Source organism: Tamandua tetradactyla, chromosome 1, assembly GCF_023851605.1.
Source record: "Tamandua tetradactyla isolate mTamTet1 chromosome 1, mTamTet1.pri, whole genome shotgun sequence".
NCBI classification, from domain to species: domain Eukaryota; kingdom Metazoa; phylum Chordata; class Mammalia; order Pilosa; family Myrmecophagidae; genus Tamandua; species Tamandua tetradactyla.
In genome coordinates this window covers 178563798-178581633 of record NC_135327.1, presented here as the reverse complement: position 1 = coordinate 178581633, position 17836 = coordinate 178563798, and the positions used below count along the sequence as shown (strand labels likewise).

The 17836-nt window shown below is 41.6% G+C and overlaps 1 long non-coding RNA gene across 1 annotated transcript in view; it reads right to left on the bottom strand.

The window, feature by feature from the left end:
- The window catches only part of LOC143668299 (uncharacterized), a 170968-nt gene extending 154298 nt beyond the window's left edge, over positions 1–16670 (bottom strand). Inside the window, exon 1 of the long non-coding RNA XR_013168378.1 lies at positions 16480–16670. This is a non-coding gene — a long non-coding RNA (uncharacterized LOC143668299). The remainder of the gene's footprint in view (positions 1–16479) is intronic.
- Between the last annotated feature and the right edge of the window lie 1166 nt (positions 16671–17836).

The following is a 17836-nucleotide window of genomic DNA, read 5'->3' as shown; positions in this document are numbered from 1 at the left end:
CAACTAAGGCATTTAGGGAACGGTACCTTAATTCAAGAAAGGCCAATGGGTCAGGAACACCTCTGTCAGCTCGGTGGTCGTCACGTGGCTGGCATCTGCTGGTCCCTTGCTCCTGGACTCTGTTGCTTTCAGCTTCTATTCCTGTGGGGGTTCCTCATGTTACTTCTCTGGGGCTGGCCTTCATCTCTTGGCTTCCCTCGATTCTCTCCAGGTTCTGCCTTGCTTAACATCTCACAGTGATGTCTGCTGGGCTCCATCTGTGTCTCTGTTCTCCACATGTCCACATCTGTCTCAGCTCTGCTATGAAGTTTCTGTCAGCTCTGAGGCTTCTGTCATTTCTGGCTCTCTCCAAAATGCTTCCTCTTTTAAAGGATTCCAGTAAACTAATCAAGACCCACCTGGAATGGGTAAGGTCACATCTCCATCTAATCAAAGGCCACATCTACAATTGGGTGGAGGTAATCTAATAAAAAAATTTCCATTCTAAAGTATTGAATTAGGATTAGAAGAAACAGTCACTCCCACAAGATTGGATCAGGATTAAAACACGACTTTTCTGGGGTACATAATAGATTCAAACCAGCACATCTTTTCTGCTCTGTTCTATGCCCTGAGAGGCTAACCTGTGGGTTGTATCACCTGGGCTCCCTTGACAGCTGGCTTCTGGAAAGTGGGAGAAAAGAGACAATCGTGTTATTGCCTCCCATTCTCTCCCTCCTCCAGTCCCTCCACAACGATAGCTCCTGCTGAGCAACTTCCTCTCCATGGTTCCAACTCTCACTGGCTTCTGCTAACACTATTTTTGCCCAGTGGTTCTTCAGCCCCAAGAGAGACAGTAGCTTTCAATTTTGCTAATCTTTGGGTACCTCACCATCCAGTGTTTCCTAAGTCTGGGTATACCTCTGCAAGTAGCATATCCTTCTTCCTTTTGTAATACTTTTCCGTTCAATCTACATTCCCTCTTCTAATTTGAAAATTAAAAGGATTCTATTTTCTTTTATTTTTAAGTATTTATCCTAAATATTGTAACTTAGCTAATTCTAAGCTCAAGCAGTATCTTTATTTTCCACCCAAACAATGCAAGGACTGTAGGATCTTTAATTACAATTAATCCTCTCTTGACTTGCATGTTATTATTGTTCATTATATCTTGTTTCAGTAACTTATAAGGTTAAGATATTATTGTTATTGTTTTATTAGAATAAGAGCTTTTTTAGATTTATCCACATGCTTACCATTTTCTTTACTTGCTATTCCTTCTTATATCTCAGATTTTATTTCTGGGATCATATTCCTTGTTCTTAAAAATAACCTACACGATTTCCTATGGTGAAGGAAGGTGGACCCATCCTGGTCACAAGAGATAAATGTTGTTACAGCATCACAATAATTCCATTTTCCTTGCCTGTGATAGATTTGGGCACAGGCATGAGATAGAATCCTTGCTGATGAAACAGAAGGAGAAATCTTTTCAGAAAGAGAAATCTTCCGGGAAAAGTTTTATTCCCTAACAAAATGATTCTCAAGACTCAAAGGTCATAGGTAGGTTAATACTCTTTAAAATTCTTCAGACATGCAACAAGAAAGATTGCTGGATGAAACGTTTGAACTGTCTTTTTGTGATGGCCAGGTGATGGTGCCCTGTTGTTTGGTCAAGCAAACACTGCCCTGATTGTTACTGTGAGGATATTTCATGGACTTAAACCATTAGTAAGTTGATTATATCTATGGCTGATTCTAGCTACAATCAACTGAATGATTGCCTTCCACAATGAGAGATGTTTCATCCATCAGTTGAAGGCTTTAAAAGGAGAAGTGAAGATTTGAACAGTCAGAAGAGAGAATTTCTATCTTTACTGAAGTCAACCAGCTTCTCCTGGGGAATTTAGTAAAAACCTTCATCAAAGTTCTCAACTTGTAGCTTGCAATACAGAATTTGGACTTTCCCATCCCTACAGTTTCATGAGATAATTCTTATATATATCCCATAATATTACAGATATCTCTGTTCAGCTCTATTACCCTGGAGAACCTTGTGTAATATATTCTTCAAATCATAGTGGAGATGGCAAGGAAGTGAGAGCTGTCCTTAGAGGCCAGAAAACTGATGGGAATATGTGGATCCAGAAGAAAAATAGAGCAATTAAAGCATATCCCCAATATGCATATTACAATGGCTTACAGTTTTAGCCATAATAAGCTCTAAGCAAAGGGAACAGGAGATAAAGTATAAGACATGAGCAAGGTAGAATTAAAGCAGAAACTTCAGAGCATGAAACCAGGCATCCCAAAGGAGACATCCTTAGCAAAAGAATGAACTAGGGAGATAAATACTCTGTTGAGAATAAAAGTAAAAAAAGTTGCCAGTCATGGCATTAGCCTTGGGTGGAGAGGAAACATTTTCCCCAAAGAATCCCTAACTATTAGCCAACTCTCTACCAGATTTTGGTTTGGAATTCACAATACATGTATGGCCCTCCATAGCTCAAAAACCAAAAATTTAATTTAAAAAGTGATCTCAAATTGGTATTGTCCCCAGGTCCTGGCAGAACAAAAATGTAACCAAATACTTTCTGGGGGGGAAAAAAATTAAACCCATGCTTAATATAATTTCTATGGCTAAAGATTCAAGGAACATGAGTTCACAATTTAAAAATCATGAAACACTAGCAAATAAATTGTCATTGGTGAGAGTCAGCAGGAAAACAACAATAGAATCAAGCCTCTAAAGAATATAAATATCAGAATTGTCATATACATAAATAGAAATGTCAAATTTAATATGTTCAATAAAATAAAATAAGGCATTATGAGTATGACAAATAAGATACTATATAAAAGTAACCAAGCAAATTATAAAGAAAACAACCATAAATGAATAATATTATGAGAAACTTAGAAACTCAACAATGGGTAGAAGAAAATATTAACCACTGCTGAAGAGAGAATTGTAAATTGGAAGATAAACTTCAAGAAATTACCTAGACTATAGCACAGAGCAGGGGAGGGAAGAAGATGGTTAAATAGAGGTTGAATGACATGGAAGGTAGTGTGAGAACTTTTAACATACAATTACTTGGAAGTCTGGAAGAAGAGAATAGAAATAGTGAGAGAAGTAATATTTGAGAAGATAGTAGTGGAATTTTTTCCAGAATAGATATAAAACACAAATCCTCAGAAAAAGGAAGCCCTATGAATTCCAAGCAGTATAAATAAAAAGAATCCTCATTAAGACTCTCAAAGTGAAAATATATACTATCAAAGAAAAAGAGAAGATTTTAAAAATAAGCAGAGAGGAAAGAGAAATTGCCTATGATAGAACTCTAAGATTGACTGCTGATTTCTCAGGAGCAACCAAGGAAGTCAAACACAGTGATACGATATTTTCAAAGGGCTAAGTGAGAGAGTAACTGCCAATTAGAATGTATATCCCATTAAAGTTTCTTTCAGGAATAAAGATAAATAAATATAGTTCAGACCAACAAAAAACTGGGAAAGTTTACTAATAGCAGACCCTCACAAAAGCAAAAGACCAGGTCATTAGTAAAACATTATAGAGGCCATCAAAAAACAGGAAATTCACAGAAACCAAAAAAGAAAATGGATCCCTTTGAGTTGTCAATGCAGTATTTCTCTCCTTTTTCTGAGAACTAACAAAATATAAATTTCAAAAAGTCAAAAGCATGACTCATACAAAAATAAAATAAACATGTCAAAGTTTGTTCAACCTACTTAGGAGGAAATCAGCTATCTAGTGAAACTAGTTCAAATAGGCAGTATCAGTTCAGGGGTTATACAGTCATTGAAGGAAGTAAATGTTGGAATAAGATTGCTTGGTAAGATACAAGACTGGTTAATGTGATACCAGGCAATAGTACCATAGCCTTTGGTTGTCTTTTCTACCAGACAGAAATCATTTGCATCTCTACTGTACAATATCTACCAGGTAACATATAACTTTACAATGTCTGGGACTTTTGTCAGTAGTAGAAAGTGAGTCAAATAAAGGTATATTCTCCTAGATAATTAAATAACCTTTAGGTGGTTAAACAATGCTCCAATATGACTGAAAAGATATACAGCCCTCTGTTTTATTTAGTTAGCTGCCAGAATGCAATATATCAGAAACAGAATGGTTTTTTTTAAAGGGGAATTTATTAAGTTGCAAGTTTACAGTTCTAAGGCCATGAAAATGTCCAAATTAAAGCAAGGCTATAAAAATGTCCAATGTAAGGCATCCAGGGAAAGATACCTTGGTTCAAGAAGTTCCGATAAAGTTCAGGGTTTCTCTCTCAGCTGGAAGGGCACATGGTGATGTCTGTTAGCTTTCTCTCCAGGCTTCTTCAGTGGCTTGCCTGGAGTTCTGTCAGATCTGGTAGTTCTAAAGCTTTTTCCAAAACAGTTGCCTCTTAAAGCATCCAGTAAGCAACTCCACCTTGAATGGGTGGGGACATATCTCCATGGAAACCATCTAATCAAAAGTTATCACCCACAATTGGGTGGGTCACATCTCCATAGAAACAATAAAAAAGATACTACCCACCAATACTGAATGAGGATTAAAAGACATGGCTTTTCTTGGATACAATAGATTCAAACTTGCACACCCTCCTTTGACTTTATTTCCAAATTTGAGATGTTTTCTTAATAGAAAAAATCCCCACCTGCTGAAATGAACCATGGTGGTAATACTGGTATCAGATGACTCTTTCCCTGACCAGTCCACACCACAACTGGTCCAACCAAGACTGCTCAGCTTCTCGATCAGATATTGGGAATTGGGACATCCTCAAGGCTCCCTGTTGTAACAGCCATGTTTGTCCATACACATGCCAAAGAAGTGAAAGCTGGTTACAGAGAAAAAGAAGCATGGTGCAAACTTGGAGAAAGCAGCAGAGAAAAGAGCCCAAGTGATATGAGTGAGAAAGAATAAGAGAAAGAGAAAAGTGAAGATGAAGTAGAAGACTAGGTTGCTTTCCTAGTATTGGTTTTCCACTCACTTCCTTGTTTCAGGCCTTCACAAGGCTCACACTGCAGTTCTGCCGTTCTTGCACCTGGATTCTGTGAAATACTCCACTATTCTTCCAATAAATTCCCTTTTGTGCTTCAAGGGAATTATATGAGTCAAAAAAAAAAAAAAAAAAAAAAAAAACTAAAAGAGCAAGCCATGATTTGAGAACCCAAAGCATCAAGGCAAAGAATGGTGGAAGACTTTGCCCAATCAACTGCAGAGCCACAGCTCCAGGTACAAGCGCCCTTTACATGGCAGAAAACCTCAGTTCTTTATATGTTTCCTGTTCACTAAATAAGGCTGCTCTTTTATACAGTAAAGTACTGCACAGTGGAATGTTATTTACAACTTACTGTGAGCCAAGACCTGTGTTGGGCTAAGATCGTTAACTCATTTACACACACATGTGGCAGAACCAGGAAGATGGGCACACTGCTCCCATTTTCAGCTCCTTATTCTTCATTTAGATGAGTTGCAGCACCTAACAGACTGAGCTGCCATCCTATTTGGTATAAAGCAAAACACAAGAAAATCCCTGCAGCTTTTTAGTTTGGTGAGGCAGCACAGTTCAGGGGAGCTCAATCATAACATTTAAATATTCACATCTCAACGGGTATTTTTATTTTGATATTGACTATTTTTTTTTAAAGATCTAGGCTACAAGTGTGGGGTAGCTGATGGCTGGTTAGCTGATGGCTGGGGGCAAGTGGCCGTACTGAGTCAGTCACACGGACACAGAGCACACAGCACACAACTCAGGAGACAACCCTCAGGGGAGAGTGAAAGGCATCTGCTTTATTCAGGAAGTGCACAGGCTTATATAGGCTGGGAGTGTGCAGGGACATGTGTCAGACTGGGATTGGTGGCCATTGTTGCTAGGCTGGAGGGCAGATTTCTGGGATTGGTCACCATTGTTGCTAGGCTGGAGGGCAGATTTCCGGGATTGGTCACCGTTGTTGCTAGGGCGGAGGGCAGATTTCAGGTCAGCCATTTTGTGTTGCCTTGCATCAGCCACGGCAGCCATGTGAGCGATATTTTATGGCTTCTCCAACAATTCCTCCTTTTTTGTTTTTTAGCTTTCCAGGTAACTGTGCCTGTCTTAGGTTGCCTCCCCAGGAGGTCTTACCCGGCACTGGCTGCCTGCTGATCATCACCCAGGAGGATTGTGACGCACAGCGTAGGCTGGCTGTAATGGAGACCATGGAGATGCAGGCGATGCTACTTTACGACAAAGTCAAAGCCCAGACAACGGGAGTGCATGCGGAAGGGGGTAGGCCAAAAACCACCAGTGTTCGGAAGGGGATGGGGATCCCAAGGAGCCCGAGGATCCCTTGGGACTCAGGGTTACACAGCAGCTGGTGGGAAAGCAGGTGGGAAGGGTGCACAGGGGGTTGTTAATGGCAGCTCACAATACAAATCTTCAACATGTTTCTCCAGCGCTTAATGTCCTCTCGGCCGCGTCTGCAATAAGTCTTAAACAAATGGTTTAGCAACAGGCCTTTAAGCTAGGGGGTTTATTAGGATATTTCTAGAAAGACCCCAAGAAAGAGGGAAAAAGACCCATATGGATGGGGAAGCTGGGGCAATGCTAAATAAGTGGGAAGAGGCTAGGTAGAGATAGACCCCTCATGAGAGGGATAAAGTGGGGCCTGACATGACATAAATTGAATCTGAGGATCTATGCCAAACAAGGAAAACCCAAATACTACCAATTGTTTGTCCTGTAGAAATCATTTTACCCTGGAGCATGCGACCCAAGTAAGAAGCTGAAAAGGGGCTTTTATGAAAAAGCTTTTCAGTGTGTGTGAAATAACAAAAGGTCTAGTTTTCCATCTCAGCCCTTTTGTGCAATCACATCAAATAGAAACTCAGCAGGTCCAAGGATCACTGCTGCTTCTAATTAAGGCCCCAAGGTAAGGCAGTACTTTAGGGGGCATCCTCCCAGCAAAATATCAATTCTACCCCTGTCTGTAGCAGCAGAAGGTTGATTGGACTCGGTATGCTGTGTTTGTTCTCAGCTTGCATTAAAAGTGGCAGGCCGTGCCTGCCTTCCAGACACCCTAAAAGTAAAGTTTATTCTGACACGGATTCTCTTGTTCAAGCAAGTCAAAGCATGGGTAACAGATGTTAAACAGAGGAGAGAGAAACAAACTGTTCTTCCCTTTGTGTATACTGTGTATGTGTGTGCATTTGCCATAGGGGTAGGAAAAGGTGTAGGGGAGATGTTTTACACAAAGGCAGTTACTATTTCTCTCCTTTTCAAAAATGATACCCCATCCATCCATTACACAGGTGTCAACTCTGAAATTCTGGGTCTGTCAAAAGGCCTTATTTCTGCCACATGTCGCGAAGGCAGTAGTTCTCTTTAGTGAGCAGCAGAATCACTTGGATGGCTGGTTAAAATGCAGATTACCAGCCTCATCCTCAGAGTTTCTGACTGTAGATCTGGATCAAGGTCCAATATTAGCATTTCTAACAATTCACCAGGTAATGCTGTTATTGTTATTTCGGGGACCACACTTTGAGTACCACTGTTCTAGGACAATAAAGAGACAGAAAAAAGACTAAGAAGCATCAGCTAGGAAACCTCCAGCTCAAACTTCTTTATTTTTTGAGACACAGATGGTAGGCAAAGAGAGAGCTGTTTTTGGATCCAAGAAGGTATGTGAAAGCTGATAGCAGGCAGAGGAGAGTTTTAAAAGTATAAAACAGTTTGTTACGAAGAGGCCATGACTTAGCCAGAGAGAACAGGATTCACATTTGCTGCAGGAGGGCGTGAGAGCCTCTTTAACCTCTGCTCCACCTGCTAAGCCTCTCTCAAGACTCTGGGTGGGGCCTTAGCTCTAGCGTGTTATTTCTCACCTATAGAAGCTATGGCCTCCCAGTTATTGCTGACAGCTCACTGCCCCCTATTACCCCAGTTTTCCTACTTGTGGAAGAAGAAGCCTCCTCAGCTTGGTTCCTAGCAGAGGAAGGCTGAGACTCAGCACATTCTGGGTTTTGTTGTTTTAGTCCTCAGCTATAGGGTGTCCTCTAGGTCCTAGCCAAGCACTCCTCATGTCCAGTTTATGTATCAGAGGCGGGTCATTTTGTTCATCAGGGAATGAGAGGAGGGACCAACCTGTTCCTAAGGGCATGAATGGAATTTCTCAAATAAAGGGAAACATGAATAAAGCATCCATTTTCCCATATGTTTTTTCTTTCCTCGCTGACCCCTCCTCCTCAGCCCACCTCTCCACCCAGTTCTCAGTGAAGTAATACAGCTGAACTAATAAAAAAGTCAATGGCCTGGCTCCAGATCTCAACCTCATGTAGTATGAGTCATAGGCAGGACCACCTTCCTAATTTGTGGGGCTCAGTGAAAGAGGTAAATGCAGGACCCTATGTTCAAAAATTAAAAACTTCAAGATGGTGACGATAGAGCATTAACCCAAACACAGGGCCCTTCTGTGATTGGAGCCCTATGTGACTACACAGGTCGAATGTCCATGGAGCTGGCCTTGGTCCTGGGATCATCCATGGGCGCCTCAGCATTGGGTGGGAGCTTCCACACTCTTGGCCTAAACTGGGCCTCTGCCCCCATGGCACTGGAAAGGGCTTCTTCATTCTAGGCCTTGTGGAAGAAATGGTGAGGGAGAGTGAAGTAAGGCTAACAGAAAATGCACTCCCCAACCTCAGGGAGGGCTCTGTGGCACCGGTAAGTCAGACACCAATGGCTGAAGAACAGATTCTTGGACCATCTTCACATGGGAAAGATGACACAGCAGACTACACATCAAGCCCAGCTTAAGGCAATTTCCCAGCAAGGTTATCCAGGAAAGGGAAAAACAGGAGACCTGTCATTTCAAGGGAGGGACGCTTAGGCTGAAATATGGAGGCTTGGACACCTTCTATGACAGCAGGTTATGAGGTCAGTTTCTGGAGACCTCTGTTCAGAATCCTTATGTGCAAACCAGGAGCCTAAGCTACCCGATTTCTAAGTCTCTCCCAGTTCCATCAGCACATGTCCAGTCTTCTTTACAACAAAGCATTCTTTAGAGCCAAACTACTTCCCAATATCTGCTGTTCCAGGACTCCTTGAAAGAAAAATTTCTTACTGTCTTGTTTATAGGTCAGGAGGGAAGGAGGAAAAGATCTTCACAGCTCATTATTTCAGATTTCACAGAACCGTTTTAATCCACAATGAACTACCTAACCATCTATCACATAACAAACTACCCTAAAATATAGTGGCTTAAAACAACCACTATTTTATTATATCTCACTATTTTGTGGGCTAGGAATTCAGACAATGCTCAGCCTGTTATTTTATGCTCCCCGTGGTATCAACAAAGGTCATTCATTTGATGGTAGATGGACTGGACTGGAGGGTTCAAGACAGCTTCACTCATGTCTTGCACTTTGATGGGAACAGCTAGAAGGGAGAGCTCAGCTGGGACCGGCCTCTGAAGCACTTATATGTGGCCTTTCAAGATAATGAATACAAGATAGTGAACTTTTTACATGGCAGCTCCCAGAGAGTGTTTTAAGGAACCCAGGGAGAAGTTTCAAGGTCTAGCTGTGGAAATCACAGAAGGTTACTTCCACAGCCTCCTAATGGTCAAGTAAATCAATAAGTTGTGCCCAGTTTAAGGAGAGGGATATTAGACTTCACCCCTCAATGGGAGGAATAGCAAAGTATTATAATGCGTAATTGATGCCTTATAAATGTGGTTCATACAAGAAAGGACCAATCTGCATTCCCATAGTCAAAGTGAAAGCCTAAATGCTACATTAAAATATCAGGGAATGAATGTACATTTTATGTTTTAAATTAAAATAAAATATTTATGATATAGAAGTCCTATTTTTATACTGATTCCTTCACGTATTTTCTCTATTTTGACCTATTATTGATTCAATTGTATTGAATAAGAATCTCTCTATTGTAGGTTTTTAAAAAAATCAAGAACTTAGATTCATGACACTTCCTTATTTGTTTTTATAGAGTCAAAGCACAGGATGTTTGCTAATTCAGAAAACCAAAAACCTGGGTGCCCACTCTTTTTTTTTGCCCCAGATCTTCCTGCTATAACCTCTGTGGTTATGTATTGTCAACCTCTAAAACCTGGCTCTAACTCGCCTTTGTTGTCATTTTCACCTCTTCGCTCCACTGTCACCTTAGCCAAAATTGCCATTTTCCAGAGCATACCTCATCCCCATTTCTCTTGAACACAGAAGCTCTCTTTCTCTCTAGTCAGAGAAAAGATTTAACTTAATCTGGCTAATGCTCCTTACTCCACAATTCTATTTCAGGACAATGGAATCAATGGGTTCCATACTTACATTCTGAATAGCCCTCCATCTACCAAACCCTCACATGAAATCATTATTGCCCTCGCCAGCCACTCAGGCCCCTACTAGTTTCACTGATGACTTCAACCCAGGTTCCCTCTCATGCCAATCTCCTACAGACCCTATCAGTGGCCCATCAAACCTGCACCTTATGAATCCTTGCATCCTTTCTTGCTCTGATAACCATCTCAGGGCTTCCACAGACCCTTCCTCATGCCTGGGGTAGCTTGTCCAATAGTCTCTGACAAAATAGAACCTGCACTTTCAGGCCATTCTTCTCCATTAAACTTTTTCCAACTAGCCCCATCCATGGCTGTCACTTCCTCACTTTAAATCCTAATGTTCCTTACGCCTGCTCTCCAAACCATTTTCTTTCCCTGAAGCCTAAGCCTATGTATCACATTAATACTGCTTCTAGCTTGTCGTGCCTACATATCTTGCCATTCCCCACTAATATGCAAATTGCTTGTGAGCAGAGACTATGGTTTATGCATTGTTTTCCCATGCACTGTTAAGTATATTCAGTATATAGGACTGGTCTTTACAATACATGCTCTAAAGATGCTATTGCAAATAAATGTCAAAAATTTTATATAAATTGTTCCAGGCCCTGGACTAGCCACTTTATAATATGTTAACTCATTTCATTCTCACCATGTGCCACTACTACCTCCTTTCAGGTCTAATTTTATAACAAAATTCCACCAAAAGGAAAGAATTTGGATGTCCCACATAGTTCATTATAATGGGATTTGGCATCTGGAACAAATGCAGCTCAGAATGCCAAAAAAAAGGATTGAGCACAGTCAGGTGGAGTCAGTGGCAGTGATTTCCTGGCAGGTGAACTTAAGTTGCATTTGAAAGGGCATGGCTCAGAGGCCAGGAGAGAAAATGAACAGGCAAAGGCTTAGCTGTGGGAATGAGCCATTTGTGAGTGAGGGACAGACAAGTAGATTTCCCTTTCTAGAGTAGAACAACCATGCAGGAATTGTGTGGAATGAAGTTATGGAAGTGGTGGGTGAATCCAAATCCCACACCCTCAAAAGAGTCACACTTTAATTGTTTTGTTATTTATTTTACAAAAGTTGGAGCCAGTGAAAAAAAAAAAACAAGCCGCAGAAATTCATGTTTGCCTCCTCTCAGGCAACCGAGTCCCAAACCACAATCTTAAAAATCTGTTTGCTATTGAACTAGCGATTCAAAGACCAACAGGCACTGACACTTTCAGTGGGCTACTTGGCTAAATTATCAAGCTTGAGGGCTGGGGACATTTGCCAGCAGCCTTCTCTGGTACACTCTGTTCCTGCTCAAATCTACTGCACTAATTAGCTTTGTTTATTAGTTTCAAGTAAATAATCTCCTTGTCACAGCTGGGATCCTCTACCACAACAGTGGACATTAGGATTTATAAAACTAAAATGATTATTTTTTCCCCCGGAATTCCCTGGAACACTAAATTGTGATACAGAGACACGAATGAGGCAAGGAAACTTCCAAAGAGGTCTAAAAATTTCAGAGAAATAGCTCTATATAAAAGGAAGAGTCAGAAATTAAAAAAAAAAAAAAACTTTTGGAATGGATGTCGATCTTTTCTCCAATTCAGTTTAACAGTTCAGACCCCCAACAAACAAATCTGGAGGATCTGCTAAGTGCCAGGTAATGTACAGACACAGGTCTACCCTCAAGGGGCATCAAGCCTAATGTGGAGACTGACAAGTAAACTACATATGCTCTAACAGAGTAACTTAGGCACAGGTGGCTGGAAGCAAAGAGGTACGGCAGCCTAAACCAGCCTGGTCTTCAGGGAAAACTTCCTGGAGGTAGTGGCTCCTGAGTTGATTTAACAAAGACGAACAGGAGCAGTCAGGCAAAGAGTGTTTACAGAGTAAAGAAACATGGGTTGATTCTGAAGTTTTTGAAACCACTGGGAAAAAAACATACATTTCACCATCCTTTTGTCCCTTGGTATCCGATCATCATGCCCATTTCAAAGACGAAAAGATTTCAGCTCAGCTTCTGGATTTCCTGTGGGGTTGGGGGTAGAGGGACAGTGCTGGCAAAGTAAGGCAAGAACCCTGCCAGCTTCAGGGAGTGTCCCAGGGTGACAGGACAGCCTGTCCTTCACCCCTTGAGCTCTGTCCCCCAACGAGTGCCAGGTGCACCTTCACCACCACGATGCCCACACCACTAATAGCCTCACAGCCTGCCTGTGCCAGAGCCCCAAACCACATCCAGATTTCCCTCCCAGGGTGGCCAAGCCTCCCTATAGAAGTTAACACAAGAGAAGGAAGGAGGTATCATTATTAGAGGGCAAAAGGGGTATATTTTCTGTTAGACTGATTGAAAATTACAAGTTGGGGAGAAAAAGCAGGCAAGGCATAAATTATTGCATGGTGGTTAAGAGCCTGGGTTTTGGGATCACACATTTCTGGATTTAAGTCTGGCCTTGCAACTTCCTAGCTAAATGGGCACATTCCTTAATCTCCCTGAACTTCAGATCCTCAACCGAGAAGATGTAATGATAGCACTTGTGAGAATTGTATGCAATAAGATGTACCAATACTAACGGCATGCCTGGTGTATCGTAGCTACTCAATAAACATTAGCCATTGTTTTTTCCGCCCATTTATATCCCCCCATGTCAATGCACAGGAGACCTGACTCTAATAAGGATTTTTTCCCTGGATTATCTGGATAAATGCCTTCATTTGATTATTTTGAAGGTAGTTGATAACTTTTTATGTTAGCATTTGTTTTTAAACCAGAGAACAGAAATACTCTATTGTAGCAAAGATGAGTTCCTGGGAAAGGTCAGTGCTAGAGCCAAGCAATGATATCCGCCAGCAGGCGGGTCTCCTGTTCTTTCAGGCAGAAGGAGCTTGTTTAATAGGTTTTGGCCCTATTTGCCAAGAACTCATCATGTGCTCATGCGTACATTTAGTGATCCATGATGACCCACAATGGATAAGCCGTTGGACAGCATGGCTGGACTATCCCAAATCCCAGGGTGAGCTGAAGTAGAGATGAGAGGAGCTTTCCCCATTTGTTCATTTAGACTAATATACACCAGTTTTACCTTTACAAACAGCTACTATATTTAAAGTACAGCATTAGAAACCACAATCTTAGCCAGGGACAATAGAGGTGGAGTTGCTGAACAGGCTGCCCTTGATTATGAAATCGACATTCCTCACCCACAGCTGTGATCATAATCAGTAAACTATACTTTCTTGACAGTTCTTAAATGGCTCAGCATTTGAAATATGCATTCATATCCATGACCTCCCAATGCGAGAAGCAATCCAGGATTCTTACCCCTATTTTATAGCAGAGGAAGCAAACTCTGAACAATTAAATATTTGCACAGGATCATTCAACTACATAAAAGCATAAAACAGAACTTTGCCCACAGGCCTCCTGATTCCAAAGCTCTTATTGTCACTGCATCAGGTGGTTTTTGTCTCATGAAAGGCATAAGCTGCACACTCTTTTCCCTTCAAAATCAGAGAACACAGTTCTAGGACAGCTGGCTGGAGTTGGGATATGGCCTATGGCCTCGGAACCCCACACCCTAATTAATGCCACAATCTGTCCCAAGGAGAGAATTTTGCAACTGGGTTCATCACACTCTAAATTCTGCTGTTATCTAAGTTGGAAATATTCAGTCAGCTAGCCAAGACTGAGTAGAGGGAAATCTCTGGAACTTATAGGCCTTCTAAGGAGAAGAGGAAAACGTGATTTATTCTCAATGGGAAATTGTATGCATTGCTCCAGGAAGGCTGTTTTCTGACTTTCAGGCCACACACTTTATCTTTTCTCAGGCTTTGGTCTTCAGGAATTAAATGAAACTGAACTAACCATGTCAGAGGACTTCTTGGTGTAGGAGGAACAAGAGTTCTGAGCACAGCTGTCCTATAAAGTAGGTTTTAAGTGGTGGGTTTAGGAATAAGGTCATTCATGTGCCTAGAGAACCTAATGACGTCTGTGTACCCAACTGGTGCCCTCAGTGTTCTCGGTACCTGCCCAAATAGAGGGAAAACCACAAGTGAGTACAAATAAGGTCAAATATCTGTAGAGAAACTGAAATATTCAACCACTCATCAAGATGAATGGTGCTAGAAACCACACTATTGGAAAGGTGGACTATTCCACAGGCCCAGATGCCAAGACTATTGAATATTTTCTGGTGATTTTCCCATGAGGCATGCAGCTTATTTAACACTGATTCCAGGCACTTAGCCCATGCCCTCTTCTACTGTAGGAAGGTAGATCTTGTCCGTTTCCCATGCTTGAGGGCTGAGTCAGCTGGACTGCATCCTCTGGATTTGCTATCACACGAGAAAAATAAAACCCTTAAAGGTTTAAGCGATTGTGTGTGGGGTTTTCTCTTGCTTGCAGCCTAATGCAATCCCTACCAGAGATAGGTTTGCAGAGCATTTGCTCTGTGGGCTCTCATTTGTCCTTCTGGCACTGTGGGTGGAAGAAGCAAGAGAACTGAGCAGAAGTGACCGCTTCCAACACATGCAGAAGATCAGGACGTGAATTCAGAGGCCCTGACCTCAGCAATGTCCAACCTCAATTTGTCCAGAGTGGTTGGGGACACATCAGCTTACGGGATCCCTAACAGAGAAGGTGACAAGTAAGTAGTAGCTTTATCCCATCTGCTGGCTCTATTGCTTCTTCTCTCCTCTCAGTTCCTTCCCTCATCACTTCCCTGGTTCTCCTGAGCTGTCTAGACCTTTCATTTCCAGGCTTTCTTCATATTCTCTCTCTGTGTGATCAATCTCTTTCTCACTCAATCCCCACAAGAACTTATATGTCCTAGGATCCAATAACCCTAAGACCCTTCTCTTAGCCAAAAGTGGGGTCGGAAAGACTCTAAAAACCTAATTCATCCTAAGAAAGATTACCTTAGTAGGTTGTGTTTCTCAGGGATATTTTGCATTTTTTTAAGGAAAGGTTGTTAACCTTAAGATTTAATGGCAGCACCTTTGTTGCAAGGAGACCATTTCACCAGGCAGCCTGGCTTGGCGAATTTCCCCTCTCCCTCTGCTCAGTTTGGTCAGCTCTAAGTCACTGCTGCTCCTCTGAAATCCAAATCTCCTCATCCAGCTGCCAGGAAGAGAGAACAAAGCTGCCAACTGATTATTATTCAAGAACAAAACAGACCATTTATTTTAGCAGGTTCAGAGCCATTATCTCCCCAAGACACATGCTCCAGTATATACTGGCTTTATCTACCCACGTTTCCTTCTGTCCTCAAATCCTTAAAGAGTGTGCTGTGCCTCTTGCTTGTGCAAGACAAAAGGAAACTGGAGAAAGCTTCTCCTTCCTTTGCTGTCCGGCCTTCTCAAAGGAATTAGAATTTCCTATCTCTTCTAGAAACCCCAGGCAGGGCCCCTTCCAGAGAAAATATGGGAGAAGAAGACTGGGGCAGCCGTTTTCCATCTAACATTGGGGTAGCAGGATGTCCTTGCTTCACTACATTACCCACCATCCAGACTCTCAGCCGTTGAGAGACTCCAGGTAGGGTTGCCAGATGAAATACAAGATGCCCAGTTAAATGTGAATTTCAGATAAATCGTGAATATTTTTCTTGGTATATATGTATATCTGATGCAATATATATGATATGCTTAAAATGATCATTTGTTGTTTATCTGAACTTCAAATTCTGCAGGGCGTCCTGCAGTTTTATTTGCTAAATTTGACAACCGATCAGATCATCTTTCACCCAGTCTCCTGTACTCTCCCCTGCAGCCAGCTCTGACCACCACCCAGTCCTGGGCTGGTCGCTTGAAGGGCAGCAGAATTCCTTTGCTGCAGACAAGAATTTCTGGTACACACCAGAAACATGTAGGCAAAATATGCAGCTTTGAACAGCTTCAGAGAGAAATCTCATTTAGAGAAGATTCGTGTCTGACTACTTCAGACCCAGTTACCCAAGGTCACACCAAACACCTGAAAATCTCATAAATAAGTTGTATGCGCTCAGAATAAGCAGGGGCCATTTTTTCCACAGGAGATAGTGAAATTTATGAAAGAGGCCTCCCACTTGCATACAGGGAAGTTTATGGAAAATGTCAATTTCTCTGAGCCTCATCTGGAAATTGTAAGGTTTAGACCCGGCTCACCAGAAAGTTCCGAGTCTCCATCGTTGTGTTGCTGCTCAGACTTGCTCAGCCCCGGGACATCCAGTGACCTGCCTCCTGCTGGGGCTCCTCCTCTCTCTGGTTGTCTCAGGAACAAAGTGCTTCCTGACTCTTCCTGAACAATCTGTTGCTTCTGTGCTTTCTTAGCCTCTCTCTCTCCCATCCAGAATATGCATTCTGTTTGGGTTGGGATCCAAGCCTTCTGACTTTCCCACTGGTTTATCTCCTCCTTCCCCCAAGGCAACCAGTCAATTGCTACTAAGCTACAGTCAAAATCCTTGATAAATAAGCACATACATCAATTTAGGCTAAAAAGTAAATCACCCAAATTGTAATGCAATGAGGGCCATATGTGAGAGCTCTATGGTGAAGTCCCCTCATCAGTTTGGTAATACTCACTTTTAACAAAATTTAAACCAATCTACCCCAATCCTTCTCCTAACATAAGCATTCCTCCCTCTTATTGCCGTGTCTCTAGTCCCTTTCCTGTCCTTATTTCTGTTTTAACCATGTTCTCTTTCACCATTCACATTCAAATCAATCTGTCCATTTGAATTGGTTGACTAGTAAAATCCATGAAAAGATCTATCAATCTTTTTCTTTAAAATTAATTTTCCTGTAATATCTATCTAGAAATATTTGTCTTTTCTCTCACTGAGTGTGCTGGTTTGAAAGGATGTATGTCCCTTAGAAAAGCCATGTTTTAATCTAAATCCCATTTCATAAAGGCAAAATAATCCCTATTCAATACTGTGTGTTTAAAACTGTAATCAGATCATTTCCCTGGAGATGTGATTTAATCAAGAATGGTTGTTAAACTGGATTAGGTGACGACATGTCTCCACCCACTTAGGTGGGTCTTAATAAATTTCTGGAGTCCTATAAAAGAGGGAACATTTTGGAGAATAGGAGATTCAGAGAGAGCAGAGCAGAATGACATAGCCACGAGAAGCAGAGTCCACCAGCCAGCAACCTTTGAATATGAAGAAAAAAAATGCCTCCCAGGGTACTTCATGAAATAGGAAGCCAGGAGAAGAAGCTAGCAGATGATGCCATGCTCGCCATGTACCCTTCCAGATGAGAGAAGAACCCTGACTATGTTCTCCATGTGCCTCTCCAGTTGAAAGAGAAGCTGTGACTGTGTTTGCCATGTGTCCTTCCACTTGAGAGAGAAACCCTGAATTTCTTCAGCCTTCTTGAACCAAGGTATCTTTCCCTGAATGCCTTAGATTGGACATTTCTATAGGCTTGTTTTAATTAGACATTTTCTCAGCCTTAGAACTGTAAACTAGTAACTTATTAAATTCCCCTTTTAAAAGCCATTCTGTTTCTGGTATAT